Here is a 22,117-nt window from a genome sequence, read left to right as displayed (position 1 = left end):
TCACAACAATAGAAAATTATTCAGTTTAGTTTCATTATATTATGTTCAACAATCCAGTCTATGCAACACAGATTACTATAAAGTTCTATAAAAATAGAGTAAAATTTAAAAAAAATCATATCAGAGTTTAAATTAAATACTAATTATTGAGTATTGTTATCATTAAGAGTTATATATGCCTATATAATAAATGCATTTTTTTCCTTTGTATTTTCCCCCAATTTTTCTTTTGAATGGTGGGTATTATTATTATTTTAGGGACTAAACCTGTAGCTAAAATAAATTCTAATTTTGTATTTAAAATTTCCCCCAATTTATTTGGATAAGACAACCTATCCATAAAATACACTACAAAGGATCAACCTGGTAAAAGGCATACAACTAAGTGTTTGAATAGAAGTAACAATAGGTACTAGGCAACTAAGTTTTCTTAACACATTATCAGACGGTAGAAATACAGTTAAGTATTATTTTTACTGACATTTCTATTATTATAATATGTATCCAGGACTTATTTAGATTCCAAAGTTACATATAAAGAGCATAAAAATTGCGTCCATTAATTGTCTCGTCCATAAAGCAACATTACAGAATAATTCCATTGGACAAATACTGTGTTCCATTAGAACAGTAACATAAGAATCCTAATTAGTATTAATACTCCAATGAAGAATATTATAATTATTAATAGCTAACTATTATAGCAGCAATTGGCACCAACAATGGAAAAAGCTTAAATATTCAATTTTTCCAAATCTGATGGAATTCTAAAAATTGGTAAAATATATTGTGACAAAGTTGATTCTCTAAATCCCTTTCAGTCTGGATTCACGCCAGAATATAGGACAGAACAGCACTGGTCATACTCTTAGATGACCTCTGACAGGAGAAGGATGGAGACAGTGCATCTATTCTTGCTCTTCTTGACCTCGCTGTGATTCTAGATACCATCAATCATGGGAATCCTTCTAGACTTGCTCTTGGAGTTTGGGGTGAGTAGGATAAAGTTCTGCTGATTCTACTCCTTCCTCTAGGGCTGGTTTCACTCAATGTCAATAGGGGGAGGGGGAGGTCTAGTCCTCAGCCCCTATTTTGGCCTCAGGTCAACACAAGAAAAACAGAATACCTTTGGTTCACCTTCTGCTACTGGGTGCCTTCCATTGTTGGCCTTGGATGAGTGGCACTGCTTCAGACGGACCTATGGGTAATCTGGACTAATGATTCCAGCTTGAAGAACTCATCATCACGTTGTGTGCTACTTATCCTGGAACAGGGTTCTGCTCTCTATCACTCATGACCTCATGACCTCCAGTCAGGACTATTGCAATGTATTCTACATGGGGTTACATTTGAAGAGCACCCAGAAGCCTCAACTGGTGCAGAATCAGCAAAATGGGTAGTAAATTGTGCCAGTTTTTTGGCCCATGTAATATCACTATTTTGTGAGCTGCATTGATTGGCAGCGTGCTTCCAGGTACAATTCAAAGTTTTGGTTGTTGCCTTTTCTGCCATAGCACCAAGCTTGTGGAACATTCTACCTCTGGAGACAAGAAGGCCCTGACAATATTGGCCTTTTGTAAGGCCCTGAGAATATGCAGGGATCCACTTCTTGGTTGCAATATACAATTTACAATATAGTTATATCCAGGTGTGAAAAGCTCCCACTTCAGACTGGATCACCTGATCCGGTAGCGATGGTGGCAGATGGTTTGGAGAACTGGTAGCAAAAATCCCTGCCCCCCCCAATCGCCTGGTCACCCATTTGCTGCTTCTTTTAAAAAATGCTTTTAAAAGGTTAAAAAAAAGGCTCTGACGATCACAGCTGAGCCGCACGATTGTCAGAGCCTCTTTTTTTACTTTTAAATGCATTTTTTACAACCTATTCGGCCAAATAGGTTGTAAAAAATGCTTTTAAAAGGTAAAAAAAGACTCTGATGATCACAGCTGAGCTGCGCAATTGTCAAAGCCTTTTTTTTACTTTTAAAAGCATTTTTTACAACTTATTCGGCTGAATAGGTTGTAAAAAATGCTTTTAAAAGTAAAAAAAAAAAGATCGTGCGCCACAGCTGATCACCCCCCTGCCACTCCCTGCTGTTCTACCCCTTGCCTCTTTTTGGCGTAAACTGTGCACGCACCTTGCATTTGGTGCGTGGTGCACACTGTGCATGTGCACTCACAGTAGTAAACCGGTTCAGATTTCACCACTGGTTAGATCTAATTAACTAATTAACTAACTGCCACATAACAAAGTATTCCCAGCAGGGATGAAATGTAAAATTTGTTACTACCGGTTCTGTGGGCGTGGCTTGGTGGGGTAGTTAATGTGACTGGGTGGGTGTGGCCAACTTTTTTTTTTACTTTTAAAAGCATTTTTTCTACTACCTCTTTGGCCGAACATGTTGTAAAAAAATGCTTTTAAAGGGTTCTGATGATCAGGCAACTCAGCTGGGATTGCCAGAGGAAAAAAAGTTTTAAAGGGTTCTGATGATCCCAGCTGAGTTGCCTGATCGCCAGAACCTTTTAAAAACATTTTTTCTACAACCTCTTTGGCCGAAGAGCTTGTAAAAACTTGCTTTTAAAGGGTTCTGATGATCAGGCAACTCTGCTGGGATCGCCAGAGGAAAAAAAGCTTTTAAAGAGTTCTGACGATCCCAGCTGAGCTGCGCGATCATCAGAGGCTTTTTTTTTTACTTTTAAAAGCATTTTTTCAGCGGAAGAAAAATTTTTTTTTTAAATTTACATTTATATCCTGCCCTTCTCCGAAGACTCAGGGCAGCTTACATAAAAAAATGCTTTTAAAAGTAAAAAAAACACCTCTGATGATCGTGCAGCTCAGCTGGGGTGGGAGGAGGGGGCAGGGACTTTTGCTACTGGTTCTCTGAACCATCCGCCACCATCGCTACCAGATCGAGTGATCCGGTCTGAACCGGGAACATTTCACCCTTGGTTAACAGTAAAATAAAATCGTACAACATAATACAGTTAAACTATCTCAATCAATAAAACCAATACAAAAACCGTATTAATTTATGTTCACATTTAACACTGAAACAAGACCCTGATTTTTTATCACATCACTGTCTATGCTGAAGCATTTCATCCTGTCTCTCAAGGTTCTTTCGCAGCCCATTACAGATGGTAACATCCATTAATTTCCAAACACCCTCCAGAACAAGTATGTTTTGACCAGTTTCTGAAAGAAAAAAACAACAACCTGGAAATTGCACAAGAGTTATTACAGAGAAACCTATTGGCAGTCAGCACAAGTCTTGCAATATGTAATGTAATTACAATATGTAATATGGGATTTTTCTTTTTTTACTTTTTAAGTCAGTCCTTCATAATTACCTGGACAACTCCCTGAAGTTTTTTGGCCAAATATCAGAAGTGATTTGCCATTGCTTCCTTCCTAGGGCTGAGAGAAAGTGACTGGCCCAAGGTAACCCGGCTGGCTTTGTGCCTAAGGCTTGAATAGAATTCACAATATCCTGGTTTCTAGCCTGATGCTTTAACCACTACTCCAAACTAGATCTAATATAAACTTAAAATGTGTAATTACAATATTTAGTAGATTTAAAATACACCTTATTTATTTATTACCATATTTCTATTGTTGTTCATCTTGCAAAACATATAATACATAATTTTTCTTGAATTCTAAAACATATAGATATGCCTTATGTGGTATGTGTCAGTGTTAAACAACATATTATAAAACTGGTTTGTTTCAACAACCATGCAGTAAGCTTCAAACATAACATTAACCTTCAACTAACAAAAACTGAATGCTTCTAATCTCTCCATGACAAGCTGAAGAAGTCAAAAGACTGGACTTGCTACAGCTCATTTCAATCCCAATAGACTATGTATTTTATAACAGTTTTAGAAGAGCTAACCAAAGTAGGTTAGCCATTCAAATTCAACCCCAAAACAATTAAATAGAAAAAAACTATATATATAGATCTTGGACAAGGATGAAATTTTATTTGTGAATGTAAATCTCAGAATTATTCTGATCATGTGCATGAAAGAAACCCTTACTGAACCAATGGGATTTAATGTAATATAAATATATAATTTTTTTTGGAAATTTGAATTGTTCTTTATTTAGTCAAGATATTGCGAAATATATCATACTTATTTGGTCAGCAATATGTTATAGAAGAAGAGACGATACTGTAATAAATATTAGGCTTTAGTCCTGACTAATATAAATAATTATAAATTAAAGTCCATTTATAATTCCTATAGTGCAACTTTGGGCAGATATTCAGGGCTGAGATTATTATAATTGTTATCCAGATCAACAATGAAATGACCCCTGAGGAATGTAACTGTAGCAGCAACATCAAAGAGGTCCAGGGCCAGCACAGGTAGACCAGAAGTGCCAAGGCTATACCGCTTGCTACCCTTTTGTTCTTGCCTCATTTTTTTTTAAATGCTTAATAGTCAGAAAGCAGACAATGAAAGATTTACATAGCGGCAACAGCTATTTTACTTATTTGTTTCTTACTTTCCAAAATACATTACTCATTTCAATCAAACCCTTAGTATAACAAATTGCAGTCCATTCCTATAAAACTGATCCTATGGTTTAAGTGATTAAAGCTCTACACGCTCAAAATATTTCTTTTTCAATGCTGTTAAGTGCTGGAAAAATGACTTTGTTCCTGGAAAAAAAAGGAACAGAAGCAGTAATAAGGATGGAATTGTAGTAAGATCCAGTAAAGAATGGCCCAGTTAAGACCACTGGGTCCAAGGTCTAATCACTACCAGCTGCACCACTGCTTGATTTTAAATTGCATGCATTATTCTATTAATAAGCTATAATTAAACAGAAATGGTGAAACTAAACATGACAGGTTGTTTCAGAATTTTGCCTCCTACTAAGGTTGGCCTGTGGCATTGAGCCTCCTACCAATCTATGACGCAGATGTCATGCAACAATTTTAACAAGAGTGGTCTGCTGTTAAAAATAAACTAAGAGATAAATATTTAAAAGTGACAAGCATAAAGCAAGCAATGACATATCCAAGTTGATTATCAAACTTTGCTATTGTGTTGCCACCTGGTGAAATGATACAATCTAACCAAAATTACATATTTATTGGAATCAAACTATTCTTTTTAACTAACAAATGTGATATTCATGAGCAGATGGTCACTATATCAAAATACATTTATTCTAAGGGCCCACTTCAAAAAAAGTATTATATACACCTAAGTACTATACTAAGTTTATTTTCAGAATATGAATTGTTACCACGGGAAGATTAAATAACAGATATATGATCCGACCAGAAGGAAACAGAACTGGATGGATGAAGAAGAAAAGCACCAGCAGCGTAGTTGCCAAACCAAACAATCTTACTTTTATAATTGGGTGTTTTTATATATATATAAAAACACCCAATTATAAACATATATATAAAATTTGTTTTTTACTTTACTTTAAAGAGATTATCAACAGTATATAACTCAGTGACTATACACTGATGCACTCACCTGAAAGTGAGTTCCACTTAATTCTAGAGGATTTTCTATTAAATAGGGATGTGTCTCTCTGTGTGTATATAATTTCATTTTTAAATATTTTTTTCTTAGAAGCATATGCTAAAATTCGTGATATTCCCATCTGACCCATTTCTCAGTAGCATTCAACATTTCTGAAATCTGCCTGCCAAAAATAAGAGGCCTCTTTCTCCCCTTTCATTTACCAGTATTCTGCAGTACTTATTTTTCACTCCAATGAATTCCCCCTTTTCCCAAATCTCATTTTAATTTATTGAAAGGACAATTTAATGTGATCTCTAATAATAATGGAAAAGTTTTTCAAATAATATAACATTAAATAATACCAAATTTAAAAATATAAAGATCTAGCAAAAGGAAGACAAATCAATATCTTCCCAACTGGAATGCTTTTGTAGACTTGAGACTGCCATCTGTTAATATACTACATTCTAACAAAAATCTATGAAAAATGATCTATAAATCCACCTTTATGGTTATAGTTCATTAAAAATTATTGTGAGTCTCTATTCTATTCTTTACCTCATTCTACATTATCTCATTCTGTAGATGTTGTGATTCCTATACTGGATCATTTTTGATTGAGAAAGACAAAGGAGAACTTGTCCACTCTTGCTTCCAAATCGTGAATCTTCATTTAAAATATGAGGAGATTGTCTTTGCTTGTTATGCTTCATTTTTCTATTAGATCAAATTCACGTATTTCTTAATAAATATTTCATACAAAACTGTGTATCAAAACAAAGCGAACTTGAGAAAAAAGTAAAATAAATATAGTTATTTATCCCTTCTCCTACACGTTGCTAAAAATGCCTTTTCCCCAACAGATTCTGTTTCAACACAGAGGTCACAACTATTTGCCAAAGAGAGAGAAGGTAACCTTCTGCTTTATTCTATGCTACCTTAGAGAGTAGAGCAAAGGACCAAAAATTACTGTTATGTTACAATATGTTAGCACAAACATTAATACACTGATCATTACTCTGATCTGGCATCCTCTCACTTGACTAAGGAAGACCTACAAAATTGACAAAAGCTTTGTCTATTTAATTCACAATTTTTTTAACCCAAAATCTACAATAAAGCAAAAAGACATAAAATTGATAGAAATCACCCAATTATAACCAGAAACATTCAGTCATGATTAAAAACACATTGGAACATTGTTGAATGTATTAATATTTCTATTTCTATTTGAGTATACGTCTACACATTTCCATTTGGGTATAAAAACTGACTGATTAATCGATAGTCATATTTACTGTATACTTGCATAACCAACAAGCCAGTTCAGACCTTAGGATCAGAAAACTGCATTACCATGAGCTATCATAACAATATGCATTTTACAAGGTTTTAAAAATGTATTGTCTATAAAAAATCTGCATTTTGTGTTTAATACATCATGCTGAATATATACGATTCTAATATTGCAACAGCATATGAGCTAAGCATATTTGAGTCTTTTCAGCAACATTTAGTATAAACTTCACAATAACAAAAAGATTACAATTCTAGAGACTGTGAAACTTAATTCTCATTTAACATATATAAAACTACATTTTCTAAACAAGAATAGACATTTCTGCTCTGTTAAGAATTTTTTTTTAATCATCTATATTACAAGCAATGGAAAGAGAAAGAATTCGTATCACTGATTTCCTGAGCAATATTATGTCTACAGATATTTGCATAGACTAGGGTTTTTTTGAATCTATAAAGAACATCAAACACTACATGGACAGATTGTTCATTTCTCAGTCGGCCTTGTAAGATATTATCCTACTCTTCTGTAATTAACTGCACTTTTTTTGAACTATTATTAGTTTCAAGATAAACCGTTTTTTCTTAATGAAAATACTTTCTTCACTGTTCAAAATGCAGCCAGAAATACAAAATAAGTTTGATGCTCACTGACAAAAGACAAAAACAAGTCATGCCTTGAGACTGTCTTTCTGTGGTTTTAATCCCTTTTCATTAAAAAAACCATTACATTTTATTTGGGTTACTTGACTTTTTCTACAGATAAAGTATAAAGGATTAAATCGTTAGGTGGCATTTTTCTCCATGTTTGAGAAACACTTCTCCTGTCAGCTAAATGTATTATACAACTTTGCTATCAATGCAGAAATGTTAAGAAGTAAACACACAGACTGACTAATATTATAATTCAATATGTCATGATAAAAATCACCAAAATTTACTTCAATACCACTGATACATATTTGTCAATGGAAAGTACACCAGTTTTCAGATTTTTCAATGTTAATAACAGTAATGTTAACAAAAAATAACATCCAGTGTTTAAGATCAATGTTTTTTAAGCTCCAAAATAAGAAAATGTAGTAAAATAAAGTTAGTTTTTTAAAGAATATATTCAAACTAGATTTTAGTATTTTGCCTTACACGAATCCCTGTCTTGCATGAAGCCAGCTACTACAGTATTATAGATAAAATAAAATATAGGTTTGCATTAAATTGCTAGCATCTGATAGCACCAGAGGTCAACTAATAATTTAATACTGTGATGAAACATTACAATATTTTTCCTCAGTCCCTCTGTTTTGATAGATTTTTTTAAAAGCTTGATATGCATCTGTGATCAGGAATCACAGAGAACATATTTAGATTTATGCTGATTTAAATACCTAAAAATATGGTTACTGTACATTTGGTATTACAATGCAAAGTAAAACTAAAACCCTCTGTTTCTCTGAATTTTCACAGGAGGGATATCCTACAAATTATAGTTATAGAACAAAATTAACTGGAGACTGAAGATACCTTTTATTTTTCTATTATTTCTGTTAAAAATCGCCTTCTGGATAACAGTATCTTCCCAAAGATCTACTGTTGTCTTTAAGTAACATTAAAATGTCTGTATTCCAATGTAAGCCAATATGAAGCACTATATATTGTATTGTTACCACTATAGCAATATTATAACTGGTACCGGTATAGCACATTTAAGATTTGCTTCAGTAAAAAGATGATATATTGTAAATAAGTCAGCCCTTTGTCAGAAAACCAAAGCATAATGGTTAAATAATGATGTTGGTGAAATCAAATTGTCGGATTAAAATATATTTAATGCATCATCATTGTTTCTTAGTCAGTTGCATAAATACGTGTCATGCTATTCTCTACATATGATGACTTTTATTTATATTAATCATATTTTTCATAATTATAAATCTGGGAATATTAAAAAATGGACACAGGAGTACCCATAGCCACTAAAATTATTGACACATTTAAGATGGACTTCAGTAGGTTGCAGATTCCATTTGTTTTTAACTGTGCTCGATATAATTAGATTACTTCAGTATTATAACTAAGCCTCTACTTACAAATGCTTTTGTTATATACTCGTTGCAATCCAGCTGAAGCTCACCCAGACTCCTAAGGCACTTACAAACAGGAGCATTCAATTTTCAGCAGTCTTAATTCTCAGTGATATTTAGTAAATGCAGAAACTGCAATTCCATGGAAAAAGCACTATGTCCTGCTGAATCTACTTACTATCTTTGGTAAGGGAGGACTTTTAATATAATACATACAGTATACCAAACTACAGTATATATTGTGATTATTTATCACCATATAATATTTATCAACCCCCTTTGCTATGGAATGCAGAGGAATCACTAATATACCCTATTATCAATTAACGTTTAGGCTGGAAGCCACTTAAAAGGCCATAAAAAATATATAGCTTTTGTGAAAATCCCAAGATTATAGCTATTTTCTGTTGCTCTGAATAAAAGAGATCCACATTAAGAAAATCCTTCTAGGAGAGTACAGAATAGTAATATATATGCACATATGTAAATATATCTGCAGAACAGTTAAGACTATTCTAACATCAAAAGCTCTGTATAATACAAGTCTTTGCGATTTAGCCCATTTAACAGCATTGACCTCAAGGTTAATAAACTGGCTAAATCCCAAGCTTTTCAGCTTCAAGTACTTCATGGCTGCAGATCTACCTCAGAGTAACTGATTGATGGGTTTAGACAAAATTAAGCAGTTATGAAATAATTTCAAGTTAGGATTATTAACGAACCAACATATATTAATAACAGGTACAAATAAATCAATTGGTAACTTTTCCGTATTAGTTGTATTATGTCTATCACTCTTGTGGATATAATTTAAAGTTTCTGGGCATTTCTGTCTACTTTTCTGTTCAAAGATCACCTAAGTATCCAAAATAATCAAACTTTCCTTCCTAACAATTGGCTCCCAACTGAGTCACATGCCAAAAAGACTCAATGAAATAAGAAAAACAAGTTAATAATGTCTATTTGAACTCTGTTTCCAATAGGTATATTATTTTAAGTTTCAGCTCAATCCTAGGATTCAGTCTGTGTATGAATATATATAAATTAACCGTTGAACAGTTTCTACATTGAGAAAAATACAGTACAATGTAGTTGACTACCGATTTGAAAAGAGGAAATATGTCAAAATATAAGTACTCACAAAGTAATGCCAGAGTTCTACAGTATCAGCAGTTTTTCTGCATAATGTATCTAATAAGAATGCTTAAATCTGATAACTTCTCACCTCCTCCCTCTCAGTCCACCCTTTTGGTCTTTAGAGTTATTAGGCAATATTTTTAAGTAGTGGGACAAGCAGCTTGCACTCTAGTGCTAATAGAAGGAATGACTTTCTCTCTGTCAGATAAACTACACACTCAGACATTTCTTTTTATGTTTTGATCACCAAAGAGAACTGCATATTAATCAGACCATCCGCCACTCTGTCAAGAATATTCTAATTGGGAAAAAAACCCAATCATTTTCATCCCTGCTGGCAACATTAGAACATTTAACCTGTTTCCATTACTTATACAAATTACCATTATAAGGTAGGACAGATGTTAGAATCAAGCCACAAAACTGACTGCCATGCATTCTTTATATGAAGAAGAAGAAGAGAGAAAGCTGTTAGAGCATGTTATGCTGCATCAATAATGCTCCCTCTGCTACTTGATTCATTAACTTCCACCATCAACATTTCACTTTCTTTCTGTGTTCCATCTCATCTGAGCTTATTTCATTTGGAAGCAAATAGTCTTTTTCAGCTATTTTTTTTTAATCAGGTGCTCTCGAGGGTCAAAGGAAAGGAAAGGAAAGCGGAGGGAACAAGAGAAAGAAAACCCAACATCCTGTCAAAAATGCTATTTCTCTAACAGAGATGATAAAAGAGAAGTCAGTTAAGATATTGGTACTCTAAGATGGCTGTCACTTTAGATAGAAGATGGCACAACTCACCTAGACAGGTGACACTCTGGTCGGGCAAAGGGTTGATACATTATTGAGAACATGAGAGATTAGGAACGACAAAGACTCTAGGCCCAGAGTGCCTGGGGCTTTTTAAATAGTAAAATCAGCAGGCACATGAATTTCAGCCTCCATTTGCATTGCAGCCTCCATTTGCATCATCTCCAATTTGAAAAGAATCTCAAATAGTAGGGCTAGATGAGACAACTATCTAAGACCTTAGAGAGCCAATATTAGAATAGACAATCCCAGGCCAATGAGCTGACTCAAACTTAAAGCATATTAAGTAGCAATAAAATATGTACTACAAGTGTAATTATTATAATAGAATAGAATAGAATTTTTTATTGGCCAAGTGTGATTGGATACACAAGGAATTTGTCTTGGTGCATATGCTCTCAGTGTACATAAAAGAAAAGATACGTTCATCAAGAATCATAAGGATAATCATAAGGAATCATAAGAATCATAAGAATCATAACTATCACTTAATGATAGTCATAGGGTACAAATAAGCAATCAGGAAACAATATCAATATAAATCATAAGGATACAAACAACAAAGTTACAGTCATAGTCATAAGTGGAAGGAGATGGGTGATGGGTTATTATGCAGGTACAGTGATAAAAAATAAGGGCCAAATTCTCCAGATTGTTACTCTGAAGTCATCTTTTAGATTCTTGTTCTAAAATAATTATGCATAGAAATACTTTGAAAAAAAGTGGTGCTGTCACTGAACTCAATTATCAAATTTCCATTATTGGAAGACTATAGACAGCTAACGTTGCTATATCCTTTCCTTCTCCTTGCTATTTGTTTCATCATACGATGCATAATGAAGCAGCTCAACAATAGCATCAATGCAGAAGGTGATATTTTCTTATATATACTAACATTTCAAAATGATGCTTTAACTGAATATTGTTGGCTCAATTGCTCTAATCATTACCACATACATACAATGAAAAAATGCAACAAGAAAGTAACAGTATATAATATAAATTTTATATATGCCACTGGAGGCATTATCCACTAAAAGGAGGAAAAAAACATATATATTAAGGTACTGAACTGTAGGAAAATTGCAAATAGCTGTACTATTTTTTAAAAAAAATACAGGTTTTAATTCCTACAACTCGAGGAAAATGTAGTTTACAATAGAGCTCAAAACATTAAATCATGTATTTTTAAAAATATAATACTAAGAAGTAACAAAGATCTTTTTAAAAATGAGTTCAGTATATCCAAAAGCATTAATATATCAAGATCTGCTAAATACCATATGTATATTTTTGCAAAAATGCAGAGGTTCTATTAACCACTTACAGTTTGACTTTGATCCCTTCTCTGATTTCTAGCATGAACGTTTGATAGGAATATTGGCACATGCAGTTTGAACACTCTGCTCAGTTTGGCAAATTCCCACTGACTAAAAGGAATCATACTCTGCTGAGAATGGAGTGAAAACAGGGTAAGGATTTTGATATTTGGCCAATTCTAAGTATTTGTCCCTGAGGGAAACTATACTGATATCTCCACTGTAACCGTAGACATAGTAACTCATTGCTTTAATTTCCTGCTTTAAAAGCTAGCAAAGAAAAAGGGAAAAGACACCGATGCCCTTTGGGTAACAGAATCCTACATGTAGCTTACAGTGCAACCCCTGAAAAGAGTTCACAACTACAGTATGTGGTAAATACATTAATAAAAAATAGGAACTGAGATGAAAGGGAGAAAAGAGACAGATTTTTAAAACAAAAGATGAAATCTTGCTTTAGAAAAGCTATCTTTGCAAAGGTCTGCTACTCGTTAAATCACTAAGAATATCTGTCAGACTTATCCTACTACACCATTTGGCTGATGTCAAACCTAAACAAACCAGATCAGAAAACCAGCCAGTGGCAGGACGTAAATGAAACGAGAGAAGACCAGTCTCACTGTAACTCGCATGGTTTGCTTGCTGATTTTGGGAGGAGGGGGGAAGGAAAGAAATAGTGGCAATCATGACAGTCATTTGCAGTACTAATGTCCAATTCAGCCTCCTTTCATTCTCCTGATTTAGGTGGTCAGAGTAGTTTCGTAGACGACACAGGGAAGCTGTGCTGTTTAGCAGGCTGTTTAATGGGAAACTGGCAGTCTTATTTCTTTTCTAGATTTGGTTTGTCACTAGGTCTCCATTACATGCCACTCAGCTTTGATATCTTTGGACAGGACTGATCAAAAGATGTCATTTGACCTACACAGCATGGCAGAAACTTGGAGAAGTCTCATAAAGCGACACTCTGGCTGTAAATAAAATGACATTATTATTTCCTCTCTCCTATCATGTAGAAAAGCCAATTATGGTAATGCACTGCATGTCAATGAAAATACAGCAATCTTTTTGGAGCAGCTTCTGCTGGCGTCCGTGTTACAACTCTGCTTCCTGAAAAAATTTGCCCATTGAAAAGTGAAAAGGAATTGGTGAGAGATGTCTTGCAGACTCTTCATAAAATTCTGGTATTTTTTACAGTCCTGGTGATTGTTAAAAGTGTAAAAAAAAATAGAGGCACAAACTCTAAACTGCTAGCTTTTGAATTATCAAATAATATAATCTCAAATAATTTATAGTTCATACTTTACATCCTACGCTTCTGAATGATAAGAAAGCTGGACTAATACCAATGAATACTATAATGACCAATATCCTTAATTATTTATAGTTCAACCATACAAGTATTTGATTCTCTACATTACACCAAAAGCCAAATCAAAGCACAGAACTAATGTTATTCACAATTTAATCTAATTTGTGTTAAAGTCACAACATAATGCTACATTCATCAGCTATGTTTATAAAAATATCTTGCATTACATTTATATATTATTTTAAATGAATATTTTCTAAACTGTGTTTCTAAATCCTCTTTTAATTTTAAATACAGAAATATGGAGAGCAGTCATATTTAATATGGCAATGCACACATAAAGAGAAAAGCCAAGTAAAACCAGGGACTCTTATACTGTAATCCCCCACTTTGTTTCCATTTTATTTCATCCATTTTATTATTCCTTGCCTATCAATCAGGAATCACAATTTAAAATAAACTTTAGTTGTTGGTCAGCTACCTTCTCTGTCTGGGCATGGTTCTGGTTTTTCATCAAAGAAAAGGCATATTACCCTTTATTAATGGACAAGTGGCTATATGATATTGTAGTGTTATGTGAGAAGGGCATGTCTTGCAAGCACGGTTTTCAGAATCATCTATATTTCACATACATTTATAATCTGCAGTTAGTGTATACTGATATATTTGATGAAGCAATCTTTTCTCATCACTCAAGATCTTGGCTAGTTATGATATCAGTCTTATGTCCATAATGCCTTGTTACTATTGATAAATACATTTTATTAACATAATTATCTTTTGTATTATTATTTCATTATTCACCTGATTCACTTTTTAATCTTCTTTCCAACATAGGGTCGAGTAAGTAATGGTGCCATCTAGTGAAGTCCATGGTTACAATTTCATGGAATCTTGAATGTGGACTTATAAAATCCAAGTTCAATTAAATCACTTTATTTTCTCCACCAAATTCCACTAGATACTATGAGAAATGTAAATATACCAAAGAGTATGTGTTTGTACAGTGTAGTTTCTTATCCTTCTTTGGATAATAATCCTTTCTGCCATAATAATATGATACTTTTGAACCAGTCGGGCACAATAGGATTACCTAACAATGAGTTGTACAGCTTCAGTAGTACTGCAATTCTCCAAAGGAGCAGGATTTAGGAGCTATTTAAATTTTTCATGGCACCATGATGTTATGCCACATAACCAAGGGAAATTCAAATGAGAGCTAGCTTGAGTTTTTGGGAATGGTGGATGAACTGAAGTGCTAAGGCCAAGGTTGCCTGGTACTCTTTTTGTCAGAATTATTTTGGAAGATGTTATATGGAAAAAAAAAACCCCACAGACCTACTTGATGTTTTGCACTTGGTTAATTGTTTTTTCTTTTCTTTTTGTCTAGTTACATTTTTTTAAATGAAACACTAAGAAATTCACATCTGGTTATATTTAATTTTAAAGAGTATGCTGAGGATGCACTTAACAGCAAATAAACACAAACTGGTTCACCATATATCTTGCTGTCAATTTATTAAGTTGTACAGTTTATTTCTCTTTCATGTTATTTACTAATATATTACAATTAAGATGAATAGTATAATGCTGTAGTTAAAATCAAATATCCCATCTTCAAGAGATGCATACGAATTTGAATAAAATCTTTGTTCAAGTATAAAAAGTAAAAGGACAGCATTAATAAAATTGCATTCAATATAATCAGGCACAATTAATTGCAAGCTTTAAGTGTATGAATATGTTGAAAACAAAGACTTTAAATGTTACTTATTCCAACTTGATTAATTTCAAATCCAAGTAACATTCATTTTGCAAAGGCCATTTTTCCTGTTATTTATTTTTAAAATAAAACATTAAAGAAAAACAGGGGAAACACATTTTGTGTAAGGGTGGTCTCTGCATTTAAGCCTACATGATTTGCCTTTTATTTTTTGGTTTCTAAAACATAATCATCATTCCTGCTCATAAACCCTTTGCAGCTACACTGCTATTTGAGCACAGCTGGAATATCTATGCCACATCTTCAGCCAGTTTATACAGAAAACGGGCAAGAAAGTCACCACTATTACTCAGTACGATTAGTGCATTTAAACAATTAGACCTGCAAATAAGAGGGAATAAAGATAAAAAAGCTATATATGTATTCTCACTTTTAAAAACCCTGAATCAACTTATGTTAAAATATAAACATAAAGTAATAGACACAGGAATGACTCAGGAATTATTTTTATTTATTTTTCTTATCCAGATCTATAGAACAATTCCAAGTTAGATGAGAATATTGACTCAAGAAAATTTCTATACACATATGTGGCAGTGAAATTATTTTCTTATATTGGAGCAAATGAACACAAATCTTTTTAATCCCTCTCCAGAATATAGCACATACATGTATAACAGTGGAAAATTGCAGAACTTATATTTATAGTGAGTTAAAATGAATTTGAATCAGATTTAATTAGAACCCTGGGCTTCTTGCCTACTAAAATGGTTAGTATTGCATAACTAAAAATAAAGCATTAGCAGAGTAATAGCAGCTGCAGACAGATCACAGATACTATGTTATATACATCTGGATCCACTGATATAATTTCATTTCACTGCACATTTGGCCTCACTATTCAGTTTTCTGTACATGCTGTATATGGGTTTGTGCATGAAAACACATAGAAATAATATTTAATGACCACAGACAGAACTCATGCTGGAATATGGCAATGCATTTAGAAGTAACCACAACATTTGTAATCAAACGATTTAAAAATCTTGGTATCATCAGATACTTTATTTTCCATGGAATGATGTCTCCAGATTTAATGTGCCACAAGATATTTTCTTTGCTACAGCAAATTGAAATTGTGTAATATTACAAAGAAATGTTTGAATAGAGCCTAAGAGGTGTAAAGCTCCTACTGCCCTAAGAAATTTCAGGCAATGTTGCATTCCACCAGCCTCATATCTAAAAAGATGCTTATAGATAATGCAAAGTCTCACAACCAAATTTAATCTTTTTAACAGCAAAAACAATGCTTGCAAAATCTGTATTATATAAAGTAGGGTAAGATAAAGGCAACAAATGGCATCTGAACATACAGAGCACGCAACGCTATGTTCATTATATCGCAGTGGCAGAAAATCCTACAGCTCTTCTATTCTACCTAATGCTAAAAATACAGCATAATAATACTTTTCCTGCTACTAAAATAGCAACTAAAATGACTACTAAGCTCTATTTAATGCATGGCAAAGCTGGCCTGGCACAAAGTTTCAGGCTGCAATGGATGCAATGTTTACTGAGAAGCAGTTGTGAAATAGTTATTTGGATAGCAATGAATTATCTTAATGAGGCAACAGAGAACATATGGCTTTAAATCCCAGTTTACTTAGTACAGTAGACTTGAAAGAACAAAGTTGGGAGAAAAATTATCAAGAAAAGGAGTAACTACTACAGGAGTAATCCATACTACATGTTTCTTAATCACTGTACTTCTAAGAAACATTAATTTAATTTCATCCAGTACTTCTCTAGAATTTTACCTGTGTGAATGCTTAAAATAAAAATCACATTTGATTTATATAATTTTAATGTAACAAAACTGTGTAGGTCATACAAAAACCTCCAATAGTTATTTCAATAATTTTATTATGTACATACTTAATACATAAACAAGCTTATTGAAAAATATTAGCTCAAGTCTTATAGCAAAAATAATTTTTAAAATGTAAGCAATAACTAGCACCTCAAAAAATGTACCAGTAAAAGCAAAGCCAGAGTTCTATGAAGCTTTTTCTTAAGTTTGTGACTGAACACCATTATGACAAAGCTTATTAATTCCTACCTTTAAATCGAAACAACCAAGTTGTTTTGCCATGACAATCAATGACACCTCAAGGTGTAAAAAAATGCTTTAATCATTTTCTGAAATATGACCTACTACGTCATTTACTTTTTGAAAACCCTGAGGTCATGCAACACACTTTCTCTGTCATTTGTAAGTACATTAACTTAGTAGCCATATGACAGTGAAATTATGATAATAGGCTGCTAAAATGGGTCATGCAGACACTGCATTTCATGTTAACTTCAAATAACAGTGATAATATAGTCCAAATCAAATATGACAGTACAAAAGCACATGGTTTACTTTACTCTGGGCTCTGCCAGAAACTGGGGACTGGAGGAGTGAATGAAGTGATGCTAGTAAGGGACAGGGAGGTAAGAAATTTTCTGTATTTCAAGGTGAATAGTTTAATTATTTACAGGGAATGATGAGAACCAGCAAACTGCATGCTTAATTAGCCTATATTAAACAAATATAACACTTTGTAGTTCATATTAAAGTAATAATTATATGTAATAATTATATGAAATATTTGTTCCCAAAATAAATACTTTTAAATAGTTTATTTTAGTCTCAATTAACAAAGGGTAGAATGATCAGCCTTAGAACTGACAATGAAGATATTAAAGTGGCAGATAAATAATTTATTTTAGGATCAAATATTTCATCTAATTAGACATGGATTTAATATGAATTACAAAGGATATTAAAAATAAGAAAAAGAAACTGTTTTGGGATTAACATTTTAATTTTCTCTGAGCTTTTTATGTTTATATACAAAATATGTGGTATTAAATTACAAGCAAGTTTATAGTATCAAAATGCATTTGGATTATTGACATTGTCCAAATGTACTTAATATTTTGTAGGCATTTGTTAATTTATAGATAACATTTGGAAAAGTTTGAATAGAAGCAAAATTTAGATTTGGAAATAAGAGCTGACGCTAAGAAATTATGACTGTTGAGTTACACAGAAATCTACATTTCTTTCTTCTCAAGTCATTCCATATTCTAAATCCTGTTGCTGAATATTCCATAGATTCATTCATTCTATTTTCATGTATAAAAGTGATACTATAACACTAATATTTGTTTATCAAATTTCTTCCTCCTAATTTTTCTCACCATTTACAGTATATTAATACAACTGACAGATTTTCATAAAAGCACTTTCCAAAAAAAGAACTGAAATCCACAAAAGGACACTCACTAATTCCAGAAAACTGTTAAAAGAGAAGCCTTGTAATATTATATTGCTCCCTGTGAAGGAACGCCATTGTGAAGGGTAAAGGTACACATAAGAAAAGGACTTCTGAACTTATGACAAAAAGAAAGCAAATAGAAAAGACAAATGTTTCAATCATTATTTTGATGAATGGCCAGCTGGTGTTGTCTTTCCCCCAGGATGCTATAAACTCCAAGGAACTAACGCAGAGCACTTTACCTTGGTTTTCTATTCTTCTTTTCCAACTGATACTAAACATTCTATCTCTATTGTATATGCAGATTTCAAGATTTATTTAATTATTTTGACATCTACTTGTAATACAGATACTCTGTTTCTGCTCTTTACTATTTAAGGAAGTAATGAAGCCAATAAATGTGTATATATTTTAATTATACATATATTTAAATACTTATTGTTACCATTCTCACAAATATGAAGCAGCTGGATTACTTAAGTCAGGTTTCTTATGTGAAATTTCATCAAGGCTGACAGAGAGAAAAAAAATCAAAAATTAAGAAAATAAGTAGAATTCAAAATGGTCAAAACTGAAAGTTTCAAAATAATGGAATTATAAGTGCTATATATCCATAAGCTACAATATTATAGCTTTCTCCTTTGTATTGTGTCCCTTATAATGACATGTAAATTACAATTTGCTATAGTACACAAAACTAAAAGTTATCTGTTGACTAAACACCTTAAACTTGTGACATATTTGATATAATCCAGGCAACTTTATACTCCACTCTTCATTCATATCTGTTTACTATCAATGATATATTATTTTAAAAATCAATTTGTCATTTGCTGGAACTTTTTTTTTTTTTTACAAAAAGTTAACTTCTAGCATTAGGATTTAGGAAACATAAATAATTTGTGATATTTGATGTCCCATTTTTGTCTCAGTTCCTGCCAATTTAGCAATTTGAAAGTCTAAATGCAAGTAGATAAATAGGTACCACTTTAATGGGAAGCAGAGGTGATATTCTCACCAGTTCTGGAGAACCGGTAGTGGAAATTTTGAGTTGTTCGGAGAGCTGATAAATATCACCTCTGACTGGTCCCACCCCCATCTATTCTCTGCCTCCCGAGTCCCAGCTGATCAAGAGGAAATGGGGATTTTGCAGTAACCTTCCTCTGGAGTGGGGAGGGAATGGAGATTTTACAGTATCCTTCTCCTGGAGTGGGGTGGGAATGGAGATTTTACAGTATCCTTCCCCGGCACACCCACCAAGCCATGCCACGCCCACCAAGCCACACCTACAGAACCAATAGTAAATTTTTTTGAATCTGACCACTGATGGGAAGGTGTTCTATGCACCTTGGCATATAGTCATGCTGGCCACATGGCCACGGAAGCTTCCTCAGACAACACTGGCTCCCTTGGCTAAGAAATGGAGATGAACACCAAATCCTAGAGCTGGATATGACTGGACCAGGGATATAATAAAATAACAGAGTTGGAAGGGACTTGCTCAAGCAAGAAACCGTGTAATATTTCAGACAAACAGTTGTCCAATATCGTCTTAAAAGCCTCCAGTGTTGGAGCACCCACAACTTCTGGAGGTAAGTTGCTCCACTGATTAATTGTTCTAACTGTCAGGAAATTTCTCCTTAGTTCTAGGTTGCTTGTCTCCTTGATTAGATTGATTTCCACCCTTGCTTCTTGTCCTGCCTCTAGGTATGCTTTGGAGAATCGTTTAACCCTCTCTTCTTTGTGGTAGCTCCTTAAATATTGGAATCCTTATTTTTATCTTGCAGGAAATATATTCTTCATGTACTTTATGCCTTGTGGGAAGACATGAGCAAGTGTTTTTCATGCAAACAAGTTTAGTAAATATGTAACAGTTCAAAAATATTTTGCTTAAAATTAATTATAATCTTGGTATTTGAAAGCCCAACATGTGAATAACACTTAGGCTATTGAGAGAATGTTATGAACTTTAAAACAAAATTTTTGATAGGCAAAAATCTAAAATTGCATATAATAAGTTTGGTTTTATTAATTTATATATAAAATATTTCTGTCAATTTATTCATAAAAACATTTCAGTTATAAGAAACTATCAGGGTACAAGAATCTCGGAAAATGATGGGAAACTTGTGTCTTATTGCAAATTGTCTTGCCCTACTCTGAGTTATGTCTCACCAATTTTCCTGAGAAAGTCCTCTAACACTTAGAAAAACCTTTTATGTATCATTCAAGAAGTTATGGAGGTGAGGAAAAGAAATGATCTCCAATAATTACATTATATAAAATATTTTTTGCTAGATATCCCTTAAAGTCCAGAATTTTATTTTAAAATGCCTGCACCAGAATTGCCTTTCTTGTCACACCTTATGTGGGAGTGAAAGTTGCCTCAGGTATTGGCTTTGACATCAAAGGAGGAATATGGCTACCTGTTCCTGCTACAGACAGACTGGATGCTGTATTAGTAAAAGGCTCAGTTCTGTCAAATGTCTCCCTTTGAATTTGAATGGTATCTTTGAATGGTGACCAGGCGCGATAACAGCTTGGCTGTAACAGGCTTGCTTCACTGCAAGGCTGTCATGGTCGTTCCTCAAAAGGGCGGGAAATGACAGCTCCTCCCCAGTGGTGGGTTTCAAAACTTTTTACTACCAGTTCTGTGGGTGTGGCTTGGTGGGCAATGGTATGGCTTGGTGGGCGTGGCAGGGGAAGGATACTGTAAAATCTCCATTCCCTCCCCACTCCAGGGGAAGATTACTGCAAAATCCCATTTCTTCCAGGTCAGCTGGGACTCAGAAGGCAGAGAATAGATGGGGGCAGGGCCAGTCAGAGACAGTATTTACTGGTTCTCTGAACTACTCAAAATTTCTCTACCAGTTCTCCAGAACTAGTCAGAACCTGCTGAAACCCACCTCGGCTTCTCCCTTGGGAGAGCTTCCCGGCCCCTGGATTTTTGCAGCCTTTTCAGGTTTGGCCATTTCTCTTTCAATGGCCTTTTGGCATCCTTCTCAGCAGTCTTCGAGCCTTTGCCACTCAGAAAGGCTGTAATGTGGCTCCAAGCCTCCGCTCCCTTGACAGCCGCTTTCTGGCTGGGAAAGCCCTGCCTGCTCTTGGGGGATTTTCTGTGGCTGGTTGAGGGCTCAGGAGCTGCCATTTCCCAGCTTGTAGTCGGGCAGACTGGTTCGCAATGAACTATTGCTGCCATGGCTTGGATTTGCACTGATTGTGCCAGCTGCTGTCAGTGTGACCGGACGGAGTTGGAAAGTGACTGAGTCCCCTCCGCTGCGATGCAGGACTGTGCCAGGGGCCTCGGCTCGTTAGTCCTGAGCAGGCTCAGAATCCAAGCCCCCCTCCACTAAAGCAGGGGAATGGCAGGGACCTCGACTTTTAATTTTAATCAGTAAGAAATGCCACAGACTGGAATTCTGCCCGGATCGCTTCCCTGTACTCTAAGGATTTCCCCTTATATAACAAGATCTTACAGTTTAGAACAGAATTCGGGAATTAATAGTACTGTGAAGCCGTTTTTTTCTTTACGTCTCTACTGGCTGAAGACTGAGCCAAAACTGGGAGGTCACCAGGCAAGGGAGGCAGCAAAAAGATGACAGATTCAATCTCCAGGCAGA

General features: G+C 34.1%; 1 protein-coding gene across 4 annotated transcripts in view; it reads right to left on the bottom strand.

Moving 5' to 3' along the window:
* The window catches only part of TSHZ1 (teashirt zinc finger homeobox 1), an 85,329-nt gene that overhangs the window by 4,930 nt on the left and 58,282 nt on the right, over positions 1 to 22,117 (bottom strand). The gene's annotated exons all lie outside the window — the stretch shown is intronic.

This window comes from Ahaetulla prasina, chromosome 3, assembly GCF_028640845.1.
Source record: "Ahaetulla prasina isolate Xishuangbanna chromosome 3, ASM2864084v1, whole genome shotgun sequence".
NCBI classification, from domain to species: domain Eukaryota; kingdom Metazoa; phylum Chordata; class Lepidosauria; order Squamata; family Colubridae; genus Ahaetulla; species Ahaetulla prasina.
This window is presented reverse-complemented; position numbering and strand designations above follow the sequence as displayed.